This window comes from Poeciliopsis prolifica, unplaced genomic scaffold, assembly GCF_027474105.1.
Source record: "Poeciliopsis prolifica strain line A6 unplaced genomic scaffold, Auburn_PproV2 SCAFFOLD006, whole genome shotgun sequence".
NCBI classification, from domain to species: Eukaryota; Metazoa; Chordata; class Actinopteri; order Cyprinodontiformes; family Poeciliidae; genus Poeciliopsis; species Poeciliopsis prolifica.
The window spans coordinates 15,091,058-15,106,809 of record NW_026562381.1 but is presented as its reverse complement, the minus strand read 5'-3'; the positions used below and the strand labels follow the sequence as shown (position 1 = coordinate 15,106,809).

Sequence of the window (15,752 nt, the reverse complement as noted above, 5' to 3'; positions counted from 1 at the left end):
GCGGCCAGAAATGACTGATGGTGGGCTTCTCAGCTGCTCTGACCCACTTCTCAAAGCGTCACCAAACACATGGCCTGCTGCAGATGGAGCACACAAAAGGAGGAGCTCAGCTTTTCCCCACAATGTTTAATTTATTTAATTTTGGTACATTGTCCACATCCCAGTATTTTCATATTACAGAATTCATGTGGGTTCAATTCCCAGTTGAACCCAAATTGAGTTAAATTGATAACTGAATTTAACTATAAGCAAGAAAGATTTTACTTTTAAAGAAAGTATATTTTGCAACTGATTTCCTCTACTGAAAACTTATTGTGTGCTTATGATGCAATATGCAATATCTCTTGACAGCCAAGCAAAAGGAGATGTTGCTACAGAGCCAGAGTGCCCAAGTCAAAAACGAAAAACCTATTTAGAGACGAAGTGACGAGATATGAAAGAAAGAGAGAGAGAGAAGAAAGCAACTTCTAGATGCTTTCCTTGTCCAACACACCTGAATCATCTGAATGTTTCGTTACCAGGCTTCTGCAGAACTGAGTGACCGTTGATGAGGGAAGTCAGGTGTGCTGTGTACGATGGCAGAGTAAGGCCATTGGAGATAGAAAAAAGGGAGTAAATTTCAGCCTAAAAAAATCCCACATTTTTCTTTAAAAAAAAAAAACATTTTTGAGAATTAAAAATCAATATTTATTTACTTTTGGAAATGTATGGGTATTTCTAGAAAATTTGTGAGATTAAAAATATTTTTTTTTCTTGCAAATGTTCAATTTTCTAAATAAAAATAATTTTCTTTTCTGGAAAATTTCTGAGATTTATTGCAGAATTTCTGAGTTTTTGATGGAAAGTTGCTTTTGTTTTCTATCCACAATTCATCCAGAAGTTACATAATGGAGGCTCTCCTGTCCTGCGGCTGTGGACCCCTGCTTTACCGATGTGGTTGCAGTCTCCATGGTAGTCATTTGTTGCACTGGCCAATACGCCTCTCCTGCTTCAGGCTCATCACAGTATAATAATTTCACAGCAGGCCCAACGCCTTGACGCCTTGACGGAAGCACGTTCAGTTGGATTCAGGTGGGTTGCCATGGAAACAGTCATTTGTGTACTCGAAGTAGGAAATATGTCACCCTGTTGCACATGAGCCAATCACCTGCAGAACAAAACAGTGTGTTTGTTTTGTGTTATTTGTTTTTAAAGTCAAATCCATTTGGCATATATTTTACATCCTGATCGACACTCCGTGCATAAGGTGGCGCTTATGCAGAAGAAGAAAAAGAAAAGGAGGATGAAGACGTTTGGTGCTGGACATGTCAACACTTGTCCCATGTTGCTAATGAGCACTTTTAGCCACGTCATTCAATGACATACAAGTAGAGAAGGAAGGGAGTATGTATGTATCTTTTTCTTAAGCAGTGGCGGCTTGTTTTTCCTGGTTAATGAATGAATCAAACAGACAAAAGTAGTACTGCTTTGAACATAAAAAACACCTCTCAAGCAGGAATCACATTGCGAATTCAAATGTAAACAAATGACGTCCCCGGCTGCCCATGAGCTCCAGTACAGCTCAGTAATTGGGTTTCTGAGGGCACAGGGCGCGCTCCCCCTGAGAGCACTGCTTTTTATCTTTCAACAGCTGAGATGATTTTCGGGCTTCGTTTTTCCCAATGATGCATCTCTGGTTTAGTTACACCTGTTGACGATTTCAAAACAGACAAGAAATTGATTGCAGACATTTTGTTTCATGCTGGTTCTTTCCAGGCTCCTTTCATCGTCTCAGGAGCAGCAGAGAATGTTTGGGCCCATGGGAATCCAGCTGGGCTCTACGGTAATTTTTAGTGATTGTGTTAGATTTCCAGGAAAGTTTGAACTTAATTGTTGAGAAAATATTGTGAAACTACTGAGGTCCAGTTCGTCTATTTATGTTTTTAAACATAAATAGACATGTGTGCTCTGGGTGTCATGAAACAGTTTGCCAGGACCTCCACCTGGACTACAGCAGGAAGATGAACTCTGCTGGCTCCCATCTGCCCACCACTCCACCACTGGAATGGTTCTCTGGCCCTGTTGGGCTCTTGGCCTCATCCTCGCTGACTGAAGATTGGCCAGATGGCGTTATCTATGAACCAATCGGGCGCCTGGCTCCATACCTCATCCCACAGGTAGCTTTTCCAACAGATGAGCTGTATAAAGAAAGCTGCTTTTATTAAGGGCCAACCAATAGGAGAGCAGGGATGTGATCCACCAGTAATGTGGTAATAAAATAAAATATCTGTATTTTCTGCTGTTGTTTGAGGTAATTCTGGGGTTATTAGCTGTGTTTGTACAAAGCTGTTTAACACTGGTTAAATATTTTGAATTGACAAAACCTATTGTAGGAGCCATATATGCAATATACATTTTATGTTGTTTAAAATGTTATTTTGTATTTATGTAAGTTTGAAAAGGATAAGCATCTGTAATTGTATTGTGTTTCAGCTTGTTATGTGGTGCCTTTTGATTGGTTGTTGTCTAATTAGTTTGAAAAGAGAAAAGGTTTTTGCTTTGTAGAAGTCTGGCACCTGGAGTAACACAGTCTTTTGACCGTCACTTTCTATTTGTTTTGAATCTGTTTGTTATTCTTTGTTGTTCAGTAAAACTTGAAGATAACCATCGGATTCAAGAACTCTTTATTTTTAGAAGAAATGTGTCATGTACGAAAGAGCTTTAAGGGGCTAGGCTAGTGAGAGCTTGCCGCACTTACATCAAGTCAAAAGACTGTCTCATGGGAGGACTCTTTCGAGAACGAAAAGAGGACTTACAGAAGAACGGAGATTCAATTCAACTGAAGGAAACGACGGAGTTGAAGAAATAAAATCTGTAAGTGCAACATTGTTATCAAGAGCGACAGCAGCTTCCTCCGCATCAGCTCGGTTGCTAAGCTAACTTCTTAGCCAAACACGTGTCAACTAGATAAATCCCGTGAACTACGGATAAAGAAATCCTGCATATGAAGGAACTCTTGTCACACATGTTTGTGGACTTTTGAGAAGAGTAAGAAGCCAGGAGGCTCACAGTGTATGTGTAAAGATTTAAAAGTAAAGTAAAACGGGACCATATGGCAGACGAAAGTGAAGTTGCACATGTTGGACAGAAGAGGGAGCCAAAGCCCACAGAACGAGCTCGAGATGACAAAATAATCAGATTAAAAGGAGAAAAGGAGAGGAAAGCTGTCACAGTTGACAAAGGAGAAGAATAACATTGAAAGATTGAAACAGAATGAATGCAATGCTGATTTCATAAAAGAAGAATCTCTTCCAATGTTTGTCAAATGTTAGGGGGAGTATGAATGCATTAATTACGAACTATGTGAACTGATAAGTGAAGATGATAAACGTGAGGACCAAGTTGTGTTCGAAGGTAGACATTCTGAGTTCAAACTTTTCTTACAAAGCATCAAAGAATGGATAAAAGATGCAAAATGCTCTCCTGAGGAGGATGTACATCCACACGACAGTACATCGCAAGGATCAAGTACAAGTACAATGCGACTGAAAATTAAAGCAGAACGTGAAGCGCTTTTAGCAAAAGCAGCAGCAATGAAAAAGAAAGAAGCAATTGAAGTTGAAGAAGCCCGTCTTAGGTTTAGAAAAGAGCAACTAGAAATTGAAATGAAGCTTGCCATTTCAGATGCAAAATTAAAGATGTATGAAGAAAATGAAGATGCTCGGAAGTCTGAGATTAGTTCCTTACAAGCTATGTCAAGGCTCAGAGTTGAATATGTTCGTTCTGCGAGTAAATCAGAAAGGCAGGAAATTTTCTCAGATGATGAACAACAGGCAAACGTTGATCCTCCAGTAACAAGAAAGTCTCGCTTAAAGGACATTTCAACACATGCCCAATGTTCAGACTCTCATTCAGATGATCTGTACCAGGTTCTGCAGCAACAAAATCACCACACTGAGATGCTCATAAAACAACATAGTATATCTCGACTTCATCAAAGAGAAATTTACAGGTGATCCCCTTTCATATAGATCGTTTATAAGAACTTTTGAACATGCTATTGAGAACCAAACTGATAGTCAACAAGATCGGCTATATTATCTAGAACAGTTCACGGGTGGAGAACCACTAGATCTTGTACGCAGCTGTGAGCACATGAATCCAGACAGGGCTTACAGAGAAGCAAGAGCTTTGCTTGATCGACACTATGGAGATGAGTTGACCATTGCCACAGCATATATTAAAAAGGCTATGGAATGGCCTCAGATAAAACCAGATGACAGAAAAGGACTGAATGCATTTGCCCTATTTCTGATTGGATGTTCTAACACAGTGAATGATGTGGGCTACATGAGTGAAATGATCAATCCAACCAATATGAAAAGCATCTTGTGCAAACTGCCTTATAAACTGAAAGAAAAGTGGAGAAGCAATGCTTACAGCATTCAAGAAAGAAAAGGAACACGAGCCAAGTTTCCTGATCTTGTAGAGTTCATCTACCAACATGCTAAGGTTGCTTATGATTCGCTATTTGGAGATATTCTTGATGTCATGCCAGCTAATCAGAGCAGCACGAAGAAAAAATCTGACCAAGTAAAGGGCCTTTCAAAGAGAAGCAGTTTTGCTGTGAATACATCTTGCACTGAAAAGGACACCACTAAGAGTCAACGTAATATAACAACTTCTTCATTCAAGACGATCAGTGCTTTTCAAAGTCCATGTCTTTATTGTAAGAACAACCATGCTTTGAGTGTTTGTAATAAAATTACAGAAAAGCCTTTGAAAGACAGAATACAGTTTCTGAAGTCGCATGGTCTTTGCATGGTCTAACAGCAGGTCATTTATACAAAGCTTGTAGAAAAAAGGCCTCATGTTCTGACTGTTCTCTTAAGCACCTAACTATTCTACATGTGGTGAAGCAGAATGATGTGTCAGAAGAAAACATGGATGACAACCCACAAAACACAAGTGAAGTTACAAGTGCTCTTGTGTCCACTGGACGTAGAAAAGGTGAAGTCACTGGGGCCGGAGGAAATGAATGTATACTTCCAATTGTGCCTGTGCAGATAAGACACAAGAAAAACAGAAACATCATCAAGACATACGTGTTCCTGGATCAAGGCAGCACAGCAACCTTTTGCACCGAGGATCTGGCCAGAAAGTTGAATGTACGAGGGAAAAAGAAAGAAATCCTTCTTCGAACCATGACACAGGAACAGAAAGTCTGTAGTAATGTTCTTACAGATTTAGAGGTTTGTGGAGTTGATGAACAAGACTTCATCATGCTACCAGATGTGTACACTCAACCCGAGATTCCTGCAACAAAGGGTAATATACCAAAGGAGCAGGATTTGGAGAGATGGCCCTACCTGAAACAAGTTCATCTTCCAAAATTAGAGTCAGATATTGGACTTCTCATTGGTGCTAATGCACACAAGGCTATGGAGCCATGGAAGATCGTCAACAGCCAGAATGACGGACCATATGCTGTGAAAACAGCCCTAGGTTGGGTGATAAATGGACCAATCAGCAGATGTCTAGATAGTGAATCACGTGTCACTAAAAAACAAAATTTTCTTGTTATTCGTATATCTGTATTGAGCATTGAAGACATGCTGGAGAAGCAATATAATACAGATTTCCCAGAGCGACAGTATGAGGACAAACAAGAACTGTCTCAGCAGGATAAGCAGTTCATGCATGCTGTAACTACATCAGCACAGTTCATTGATGGTCATTATTGCATCAAGTTGCCTTTGAAGAATGACAATGTGATAATGCCACACAATCGTGGTAATGCTGAGCAAAGGCTTAACTCCTTGAAGAGGAAGCTAAGTAGAGATTCAAACGTTTGTCAAGACTACAAGGCTTTCATGGACAATATACTGAAAAAAGGTTATGCTGTAAAAGTCCCTGAAGAACAGCTGAGTCGAAGTGATGGTCGAGTATGGTTCATTCCACACCATGGAGTGTACCACCCAAAAAAGAAGAAACTCCGAGTTGTGTTTGATTGTACTGCATCTTATTAGGGATTTCATTGAACGATCAATTACTGCAAGGACCTGATCTCACGAACACTCTTATTGGAGTTCTGCTCAGATTTAGACAGGAGCCTGTCGCCATGATGGCAGATATTGAATCTATGTTCTACCAAGTCAGAGTCCCAGACGAAGATGCAGACTTGCTGCGTTTTCTTTGGTGGCCAGATGGTGACGAAACTAAAGAAGCGGCAGAATACAGAATGTGTGTACACCTGTTCGGAGCCACGTCATCACCCAGTTGTGCTTCATATTATGCACTGAGAAGAACTGCTAAAGATGGAGCCACAAATACATCAGAAGAAGCAACACAGACAGTTCTGAAGAACTTCTACATGGATGACTGCCTGAAGTCAGTGCCAACAGAGGAAATAGCAGTCAATCTAGCAAAGGAACTTATGACATTGTGTGAAAGTGGTGGATTTCATCTGACTAAATGGATGAGGAATAACAAAACTCTGTTGTACTCCATTCCTGACAGTAAAAGAGCACCTGTCGTTAAAGACTTGGATTTGCAACACAATGAACTTCCTGTAGAACGAGCTTTGGGCGTGCAGTGGTGCACAAGTTCTGACAGTTTCAAGTTCAAAGTTCAGTTGCCAAACAAGCCATGCACAAGAAGAGGCATTTTATCTGTTGCCAGCTCTGTGTACGATCCTTTAGGATTTTTGGCCCCACTTCTTTTACCTGTTAAGTTTATTCTGAGAGAACTTTGCAAAGAGAAGCGGGGATGGGATGAAGACATCACAGAACAGTCACGCCAGACATGGCTGAAATGGTTGTCAGATCTCGACAGGCTTTCTGAAGTGAGTGTGAGCAGATGTCTTAAACCTGTTTCATTTGGATCCACAAAGTCTGCACAAATTCATATCTTCTCTGATGCTAGTCAGGATGGATATGGAGTTGTATCATATCTTTTGTTGACTAATGAACGAGGCAAAACACAAGTGTCATTCCTGATTGGAAAATCCAGGGTAGCACCTCTTAAGCAAATAACAATTCCCAGAATGGAATTAACAGCAGCAGTGGTTGCAGTCAAAGTGGATAGGATGCTGAGAGAAGAACTTGAACTACCACTAAAGAAATCAGTCTTTTGGACTGACAGTACCACAGTACTGAGCTACATCAAAAATGACAGCATTTGCTTCAAAACATTTGTAGCAAACGAATCTCTTTGATCAGGGAACTGACAGACCGATCTCAGTGGAAATATGTGAGCAGTTCACAAAATCTGGCAGATCTGGCATCAAGAGGTATGAAAATTGAAAGTTTCATCCAAAAGTGTAAGTTGGTTTACGGAGTGCTTTTTACATGTCTAACTGTCAGAGCTGTACGTATTGAAGTTGCTCATTCTCTTGATACAGATTCATGTATTAACGCTCTGCGTCGTTTTCAAGGCAGAAGAGGACAGGTTTTCATCATTCGATCTGATAATGGGACACATTTTGTTGGAGCAGAGAGAGAGTTAAGGGAAGCATTGAAAGAGCTAGACCACTCTCGCATTAATGACGTCATGATGCAAAAAGGAGTACAGTGGATTTTCAATTCACCTGCTCCATCTCATCATGGAGGAGTCTGGGAACGTCAGATACGGACTGTTAGGAAAGTCATAAGTTCTGTTGTTAAACAACAGATACTGGATGATGAAGGACTGCAGACTCTATTATGTGAAGTCGAGAGCATCATTAATGGAAGACCCTTAACCATGAACACAGACAATCCTAATGACCTTGAGCCTCTTACACCGAACCATCTGCTTCTGCTCAAAGGACAACCAACTTATTCTCCTGGGACATTTCTTAAGGAAGATGCCTATTCTCGTCGTCGATGGAGACAAGTCCAGTGCATGGCAGATCTGTTCTGGCGAAGATGGTCACAGGAGTACCTGCCTCTGTTGCAGGAGCGACAAAAATGGCTTGGCCTAGAAAGAAACTTCAAGGTCGGAGATGTCGTCCTTGTTGCTGATTCATCCTCTCCGAGAAATTCTTGGATGTTGGGCAGAATCATCAAAGTGATACCAGACTCCAAAGGGACAGTCCGGAGTGCAGAGGTCAAGACAAAGAACTTGTCTTTGTCTTGACCTCTACCAGTAAATTATTTGAATTTCTTTCTTAGACAGGAACCCAGTTCCTCCATTATTATTATTATTATTATCATAGTATCATCCAAAGGCCAATTACAAAGTTGAATGAAAGGTGAATGAAACAAAAAGGTTTTATTAGATGACCGTTTTTCATAACCAAGTTATGCAAGAGTTTTGTTAAGTTATTTGAATATTTATGACTCCAATTTAAGTTGAGTTTGTAATTGATATGTTATTACATAGTCAATTAGGGGCCGGAAAATGTAGGAGCCCTCTGCTTCGCCCTCATCTGCGGGCAACTGGGGGCCCTCGTCTTCTCCGGCAGCCTCTCCTTCTGGCTCGGCCCCTGCATCCGCCCCGTCACCACTGTCCGAGCTGGTGTCACTAGTATCAGATGAGTTCTCCTCGTCGCTTGCCCCTGACACCTCCTCCTCTGTGCTCGCTTCACCTCCGGCCGCTTGCCGGTTGTCCCTTCTGTCATCTGGTCCAACAGGAACAGCCCGGATGATAGCCTCCTGATGACCTTCCAGGGTAGCTAGATCCATGACCACGCTGGGATGCTGGTGCACTAGAGTCAGAGTGTCCCCATATCTATCCAGCTTCTCCGGGGTTAATCCCTGCGCGAGAACATCATCCTCAGGTCCGGTGCTCTCCAGATAGGCCTTGATCATCGCGTCTACGGTTACCTCTCGAGCGGGTGTGGACACTATACCAAGATAGTTTGCCAAGGCTGCGTCTCCAGCTGCCATAAGCAACTTGTGTGCTACCCAGGTGATGGGTCGGAACAGTGTGGCACGGACAGGTCCCAGATCCTGACGAAAGCCGTAGTAAATCCTCCCACCAACCGCACGCAACACATTGTTGACGTTTTCCCATTCCCGAGTGAACATTCGAGCGATGATCACCCAAGGGAAGTTGGGGTGCTCATGCAGGGCCCGGGCTACGAGATCGAGGGAGGTGACCCCAGATCCTGCAGCCTGGGCGAGTAGTACACGTAAACGTACTGCTCCTACAGGAACCTGTCGGAGCCAGCGCTGGATCACCACATGCGCGTTTTCATCATTCACATAGTGACCGAAGTTTTGATAAGTGAGTGCAACGTCTTCACGACGAAACATTTGGACGAGAATGGGCATGAGAGGGCGGAGTTCATTCATTATTTGGTCTGCCTTCTGTTGACTCAGGTTACCTCTAGTAGCGAACGCAATTAGGAGAATGAAGACCCCGTACAGACAAGGGTCCCTCTCACAGCAGTCGGGGTGGAGGATCACTCGCATGATGAACCCCACCTTCGCATTCAGATCCACGTTGGCAGCCCACTGCACTGTGGCCCGGTTGAAAACTTGACCAACAATGTTGTTGTCATCAGCTTCTATCCGGACCACTATGTCCAGAAACCATCCAGACTCCCGGAGTCTGCCAGTAGTCTCAAGGATCCTTCCAAGCTCAGCTGCCGCCTCTTGGGCGTTCAGACAGTGCTGCATCGGGAAGTTCGCGGCGAGAGTCTCGGCGATAATCTGCTGTCTAGTTGCAACCTCCTGCCCACGGTCCAGTCGTAGTGCAGTGATCACTCCCACAAAGGCCAGGTGCTGAATCTGGTGGCCGTCCACCATCAGTTGATTAGTGAAGTGGTCCCCGATCTGGAGATTGTGGAAAAGACACGGGATCACACCGCCTCCTCCGATGAGACCGGCGAACACCACGCGGTTGTCTGCAGGCGCTACCTCCCTGACAGGATCACGCTGTTCGCCCTGGGGTAGCGGAGCATTAGGGGGCACACCTCTCATTACTCCAGTACCTGGTCTAATCGCCCGGTCCCTATTAGCAAGCATGGTTTCCTGGAGTCGTGCTCTGATGTGTTCTTGCAATACTTCCTCTTTCTTGGGTGGAGGAGGTGCAGGTTGGGGAGCAGGCGCCGGTGTGGGCTTCGAGCGGAACCAGGACATGGTAATGCACTTGGGTGGCAGAAGATAAGGCACAAGCTTTTAAGGCAATTATATATATATATATATATATATATATATATATATATATATATATATATATATATATATATATGTACAATAATCTCACAATCTGATGTACAATATTCTGATCACAATACAATATGTATCACAATATTTGTGATATGATTTGATGCACTTTTACAATTTTCTGAAAGATTTTAGAAGGACAGATTGATTTTAGTGACATTTTGTGTTCCATAGACTTGGATTTAATTAACTGAAAACTGATTAAAAGCACCGACTACACAATACCTGACTCTGATTGCACAGAGTCTAACAGTCTACATCTGGATAAAATTAATCAAAGAATCAAAAATGAATCAGCACTAAGACCCTCCTCCTGGCTCTGATTGGTTGTTTTTAGTTAGCACTGGAGAAAGGCAGAGCAGCTGCTCTTTGTTTCTTGCACAGATTATCTGCTCATAACATACTGTCATGGCATAGACAGTTTAAAAAACATGCTAAAAATAGTTTTATAAAAGTTACATACTGCAGATTCAACTTTTATAGCCCTCCTTTTTTTACATCGTCAACACCTTTCACTCCACCTCCCCACACTGTGTTTGTCCAGCAGGGACTCACCAGGCGGCCCGTGTTTATTTCCCCTCTGGTCTTTCCTGATTTTTCTGACCAGCATATTCCGGTTAGCTCTAATCTACTCGTTAGAGTATCAGCTAGAAATCCCATTTGACACACATGCTTCCACTTTTCTGTTTGTTGCCTCCCACTAAAGTCAGCTTAATTCATGCAATTTTGCCTTCATTAGGCTGCGTCTCAAGCTGCGGGGCACAGGTAATGCAAAGCATTTCCCCCTCCGGGTTACAGGTCCAAGCTTTGGTTGCTAGGAAGTAGAAGAGTCTCAATTGCAGCCATTTCCTCGCCAGTGTACCGAGAGGTCCTATTACTGCTGTTTAGGTCAGGGCAATTGGTGTCATTACAGGCAGCCAACTTCCCTCCACTGAAGTAATGAATTAGCCCAAGCTATTTCGGCTGTATGATTGCAGTTGCCAGGGGAGATGACTATGAAGTTGGGGGATAATTATGGTATGTATCCCTGAGCGGATGTGTGTGCTGCTGCGGGCCAGCCACGGGGGCGGTTTCCACACTTGTGTAATGGCTTAATGTAGCTGCTGACAGGCGGCCGGGCAACATGGAAAGGTGCTACTGTGCTCTGCTTGTGGACTGTGACTGACATGTCGAACCATGCCAACCTGTTTCAGCCCTGTGGCTCATTTACTCCAAATGACTCAATCTGACTTCTAAGAGTCATTTCTGCTCAGAAAGGCACACGAGGGGAGAATAAAGACTGAATAGAATTGTTTACAGAACCTTTTTGAGGGTAATTTATCTGGTAATTGAGGGTAACTTTATTTTATCGGGTAACAATAAATTTGGCTCAAATTTAATTAGGAGCTCCAATTCTCTTCAAGCTATTTGAGAGCGGTAAGGAAACTATTAACTGTTGGAACACTTATGAATTACACCTACAATAAAAGAATAAAGAACTTTGCTTGTGCAGCTCATTTATAAATGGAGACGAATAACCAGGAAATTTTATTCTTTTACACTAACTTCTGGGGATTGGGTGAAATAAAACGCTATGGCTATAAACATGATTGACATATCCCCAATGCTTTTAAAATTTGACCCTGAAAGATTTTTGGTATGTGTGTGTATCCCGTCCAGAGAGCTTAAGCAGTGTGGTGGGTCCGGATTCCTTGCAGTGTTGGTGCACTGTGGATGTTAGCTTCCAGGGTTAAAATGGTTTCCACTGTGCATATTTGTAAGTCCATTCAAACATTTTGCACGGACGTACAATTTTTACCAGGCATTGCAAATTTTCTGCCGATCTGACCAGTCACCTTAATATTTCCTGTATATCCTTCTTCTTTGACCAATCACAGAAACTCAGCTAAATTTTTACCAGTCCCTGCATCCCATTTCTAATTGCACCTCTTGTTTCACGACGTCTCTTCAAAGCTGAACCTGCAAGATGAGGTATATTGTATGTGTGATGCTAAAATGTAACGTTTGCGCTTTTTTCACACAGCATTTTGAGATGTGTTGCAGGACTTGCTTATACTGTGTGTATACAGTCATCAACATAACATAAATGCTGCCGCAAGCAGATTATGTTAGCTAGAGAATGATTAGTTAATCCATTTATCCAAGCTGCTATTTTAATATGCAAAAATAAGTCCCTTCAGGATGATGAAATGTTTTTTTTTGTGATTGTTATGGCTTAAAATTGCATATTTTACAGCAACTGTTTCTGAAAGGTGTAGTCAGATTTTTTTAAAACTTTATATTTACTAAAAAATGATGTCTGGTCAAATCTCTCATCTCTGACACTTTGTTCACTCTATTGTGACAATAAAGATTTTTATTTTAAATATGTGAAAAGCAATAGTGAGCATAACTTGTGCACTTAAATTATAAAGGATTGGGTTTATTCCTGGCATTCATGGACCTATTGACTTTCTTGTAATAGGTCCATGACTATTTAAGTTTAAATAGTGAACATGTTTAAGTTTAAATATATTTGGTGTTTGATCTATCAAAAGAAGCAGTTTATAAATGTTTTCTAAAGAAGCTCAAGTATTTGGTTTTGGTCCTAATCCCCTGTCAATACCGGGTGTCCAGTGCATTCTGAAAGATACACATACATGTAAATTAAGGAATAAACCATTACCCTGTTGTAGACTGCTGTTGGGAATTAACTTGCAACTATCACTCAGCCAATATGGAGTAAGTATTTCACTGAAGTCTGGTAGTGTTTATTCTACTCACACTGTGGATATGTTTTAATCATTGTAAATAACTCCAGGCAGTAAGTGGCTAAAGTTGCAGTTTTTCAAAATTTTATGCTTTATATAAGAAGTTATAAACTAAAGAAGGTATGCCAGCCTTGACTAAATTATTTAAAAAAACTTGAAGGCCAGCAACCTGGGGACTGTGGGTCACAATTACATTACAAGAGCAATGCATGCTCATGGCTTGAAGGGATGAGCAGAGGAAGGGTGGGTTGTTTTCTGAATGGGATGTCGAGTGCTGCAATAGGAACCATGCCAAAATAAAAGGCTTCGCCAAACAAAGAGGCAGACAGGAAATAATGCCGGTTGAGGCTTGTTGGACCATCTATGGGCTCCCTTCCAAGCCCTGTAACCAGCTATAAGTCTCTTCATAGGGACAGCTCTGAACAGGGGGCCCTGTTGGGGGCCAGGAACTTTTACATTTCCGCTTGAATGCGACCTTAGCCCAAGGCTGAGTTCAGTGTGCACTTTCCAGTCATTTCATTTAACTACTCTGTGTATTTGATAGGGCGGCCGTGGAGCTCAAGACCGAAGATTTTATTTAGATTTTTCAGGCTTTTCTTTTTAAGGAGTATTTTTCCAGGCAGCAGAAATGCACAAAACCTTATAACTTGGGGCTGTTTGGGTGCATGCACATGTGCACATTTAATTTCTGGCTGTCTAGCATTCCCTTCATTTTCTGCAGATCATATCTCATGTCAGCATGAGGAGAGGGGAAAAACACTTCTGATTATTTCACAACACAAACACCATGTGTTTGGTGAATCCACATGACTGTCATTCTGCTCCTCTCTGCATTTTACTTCACTGTTGCAAAAAAAAACTTCCTACTCTTGGAATTTATTGTACATTTGCAACAATGCTGTCACTTTTTTCTCTTGTTTTGGTTTGGAATGAGCTCCATTTGATTTTTCTTCTCTACATCTAATCAGCGTTGGAGTGTGTTTGCCCCAAAGTTCAGCCTCATCTTCCAAACCCGATTGGAACTGTACCAGGCTTCTAACATTTCACAATCCCACATTGATTTTGATCAACAGATGAAAGAAATTTTGTCAACTTGAAGACAAAAAAACAAGGAAAAAAACAAAAACAAAACACCCCCCCCACCACCAAAGATTTCAGCCTCGTGCTTCAGCAAAGTAACTGCAGTTTTTAGCTGCAGAACAGCCCATTTGCAGAGCAGCTCTATATCTTACCAGAGATCAGTACTAAGACAAACTTTCATCCTGTTTCTGCTGGTATAAGCCACTGTTGGTGGTGTCCTGCCAAATGGCACCAAAACGGCACTGGAGTCTTCACACTGCCACCTGCTGGTCTTTCTCTAAAACCTTAGCCATTAAAACATAACTTTAGCTTTCACAAGGAGAGTTGAACTCAGGTTGCTAATTAAATGTAGCACAACTGTTTCTGAACTGAATTTTTATTTTCATTTAATGTTTTTATTTTGATGTCCTTTTTAAGACACATAGTTTTAGCAAAGTTATATTTTTGCTGAAGATGAAAAAGGTTTTCCTGCAATTAAATTGCATCTTAAAGTCAGAGAAAATGTTTCCATGATGGTGCAGTCAAGAACCCCCCCCACCACCCAAAAAAACAAACAAACAATTGATGTAATAAAGTGTATTGAATTGATTGATTTATTAACAATTATGAATTTCAGGAGGTTTGATAGAGTGAAGCTTGCAGGGTTATGTCAACGCAAGATGGAACCACAGAGAAGCAACTCCTGCTGCCCATGTCCATTATTCTGTTTTAAGGCCTGGTACACACATATCTGGATATCTGGGAAATCGAACAGATTTTTATGTGATTTGGCCTTTCATCCACTCTTAAACTCTGTTTAATATCATAAAGAATTATTATTAATAAAAACTCTGAACATTTGAGAATTATCCTTATTTGTGTTTTCATTACATTGGGTACTGGAAATTTAAAGGACTGCTTATTAAAGACTAGAACAAATAATGCAGTGCTGACATCATATTTGTGACGATTATTGTTTAGCCATGCAGTGGAGGAAAAATATACCTATCAGAGAGGCGTTGATTTTTACATTGGTTCAGATGCTTTTTGCTTTTTTTTTTTTTTTGCAGGAAGTTGTGGTTGTTCAGTGATTGTGATTGGCTGACATAGGTTTCAGCTTTGCTCTGTGGGTTTGGCAAGTTTAAAACAACTCTGGTTTAATTCAATGGATTTATGTGGATGAACACTTTTCTTAAACCAATCTTGTGTGTACAATTTTGTTTTTCAAACGATGTGGAGGATATATTATTATAGAGACGAGGGCTTGTGTGATCAAGGCTTCAGAAAGATTATTCACTAGTGGGAAAACTTTAAAGGCAGTTGACAATCTTCCAATATTCAACCCCAGGTCAGATCATCCACTGCTAAGATGACAAAGAGCTTCATCCCAGACTCTGCAACCCTGACAAAATATGTTTAAGTTTGACAGGAGAGTTGGAGATATACCAAACATCTGTAGCATGTTTGAAAAGATATTATATTCCCCCATCACTGGCATTAAAATTTCCCAGACCTATACAAATTGTTTATCTTTCTTTTATTGGTAATTTCATTTAGGTTCAACATCAAATCACTGAGCAGCACAATTGCAGTTATTCCAACCCCAAAACACCAACCAGATAAAGACAAATAATTCAATCTGGGCTGTGTTTTTCAGAGGAGAAGCCTGTAAATTTATGGTTTGAAAACAATTTGACCTTTGGAGGAGAGAGGATGAAGTTAGCATGGCAGCTTGACGGATTCTTCTACAAGTTGATGGTAAAATAGGACAATTTAATGTGGTCAGGAGGCCATGTTGTTCTTGTTGCTC

The 15,752-nt window shown here is 41.3% G+C and overlaps 1 long non-coding RNA gene across 1 annotated transcript; it reads left to right on the top strand.

The window, feature by feature from the left end:
* The first annotated feature begins 1,143 nt into the window (after positions 1 to 1,143).
* Positions 1,144 to 2,234, top strand: LOC129360697 (uncharacterized). The gene is made up of 3 exons (XR_008606084.1): positions 1,144 to 1,387; positions 1,756 to 1,822; positions 1,937 to 2,234. It is a non-coding gene; the product is annotated as an uncharacterized LOC129360697 (long non-coding RNA).
* The last annotated feature ends 13,518 nt before the right edge of the window (positions 2,235 to 15,752 follow it).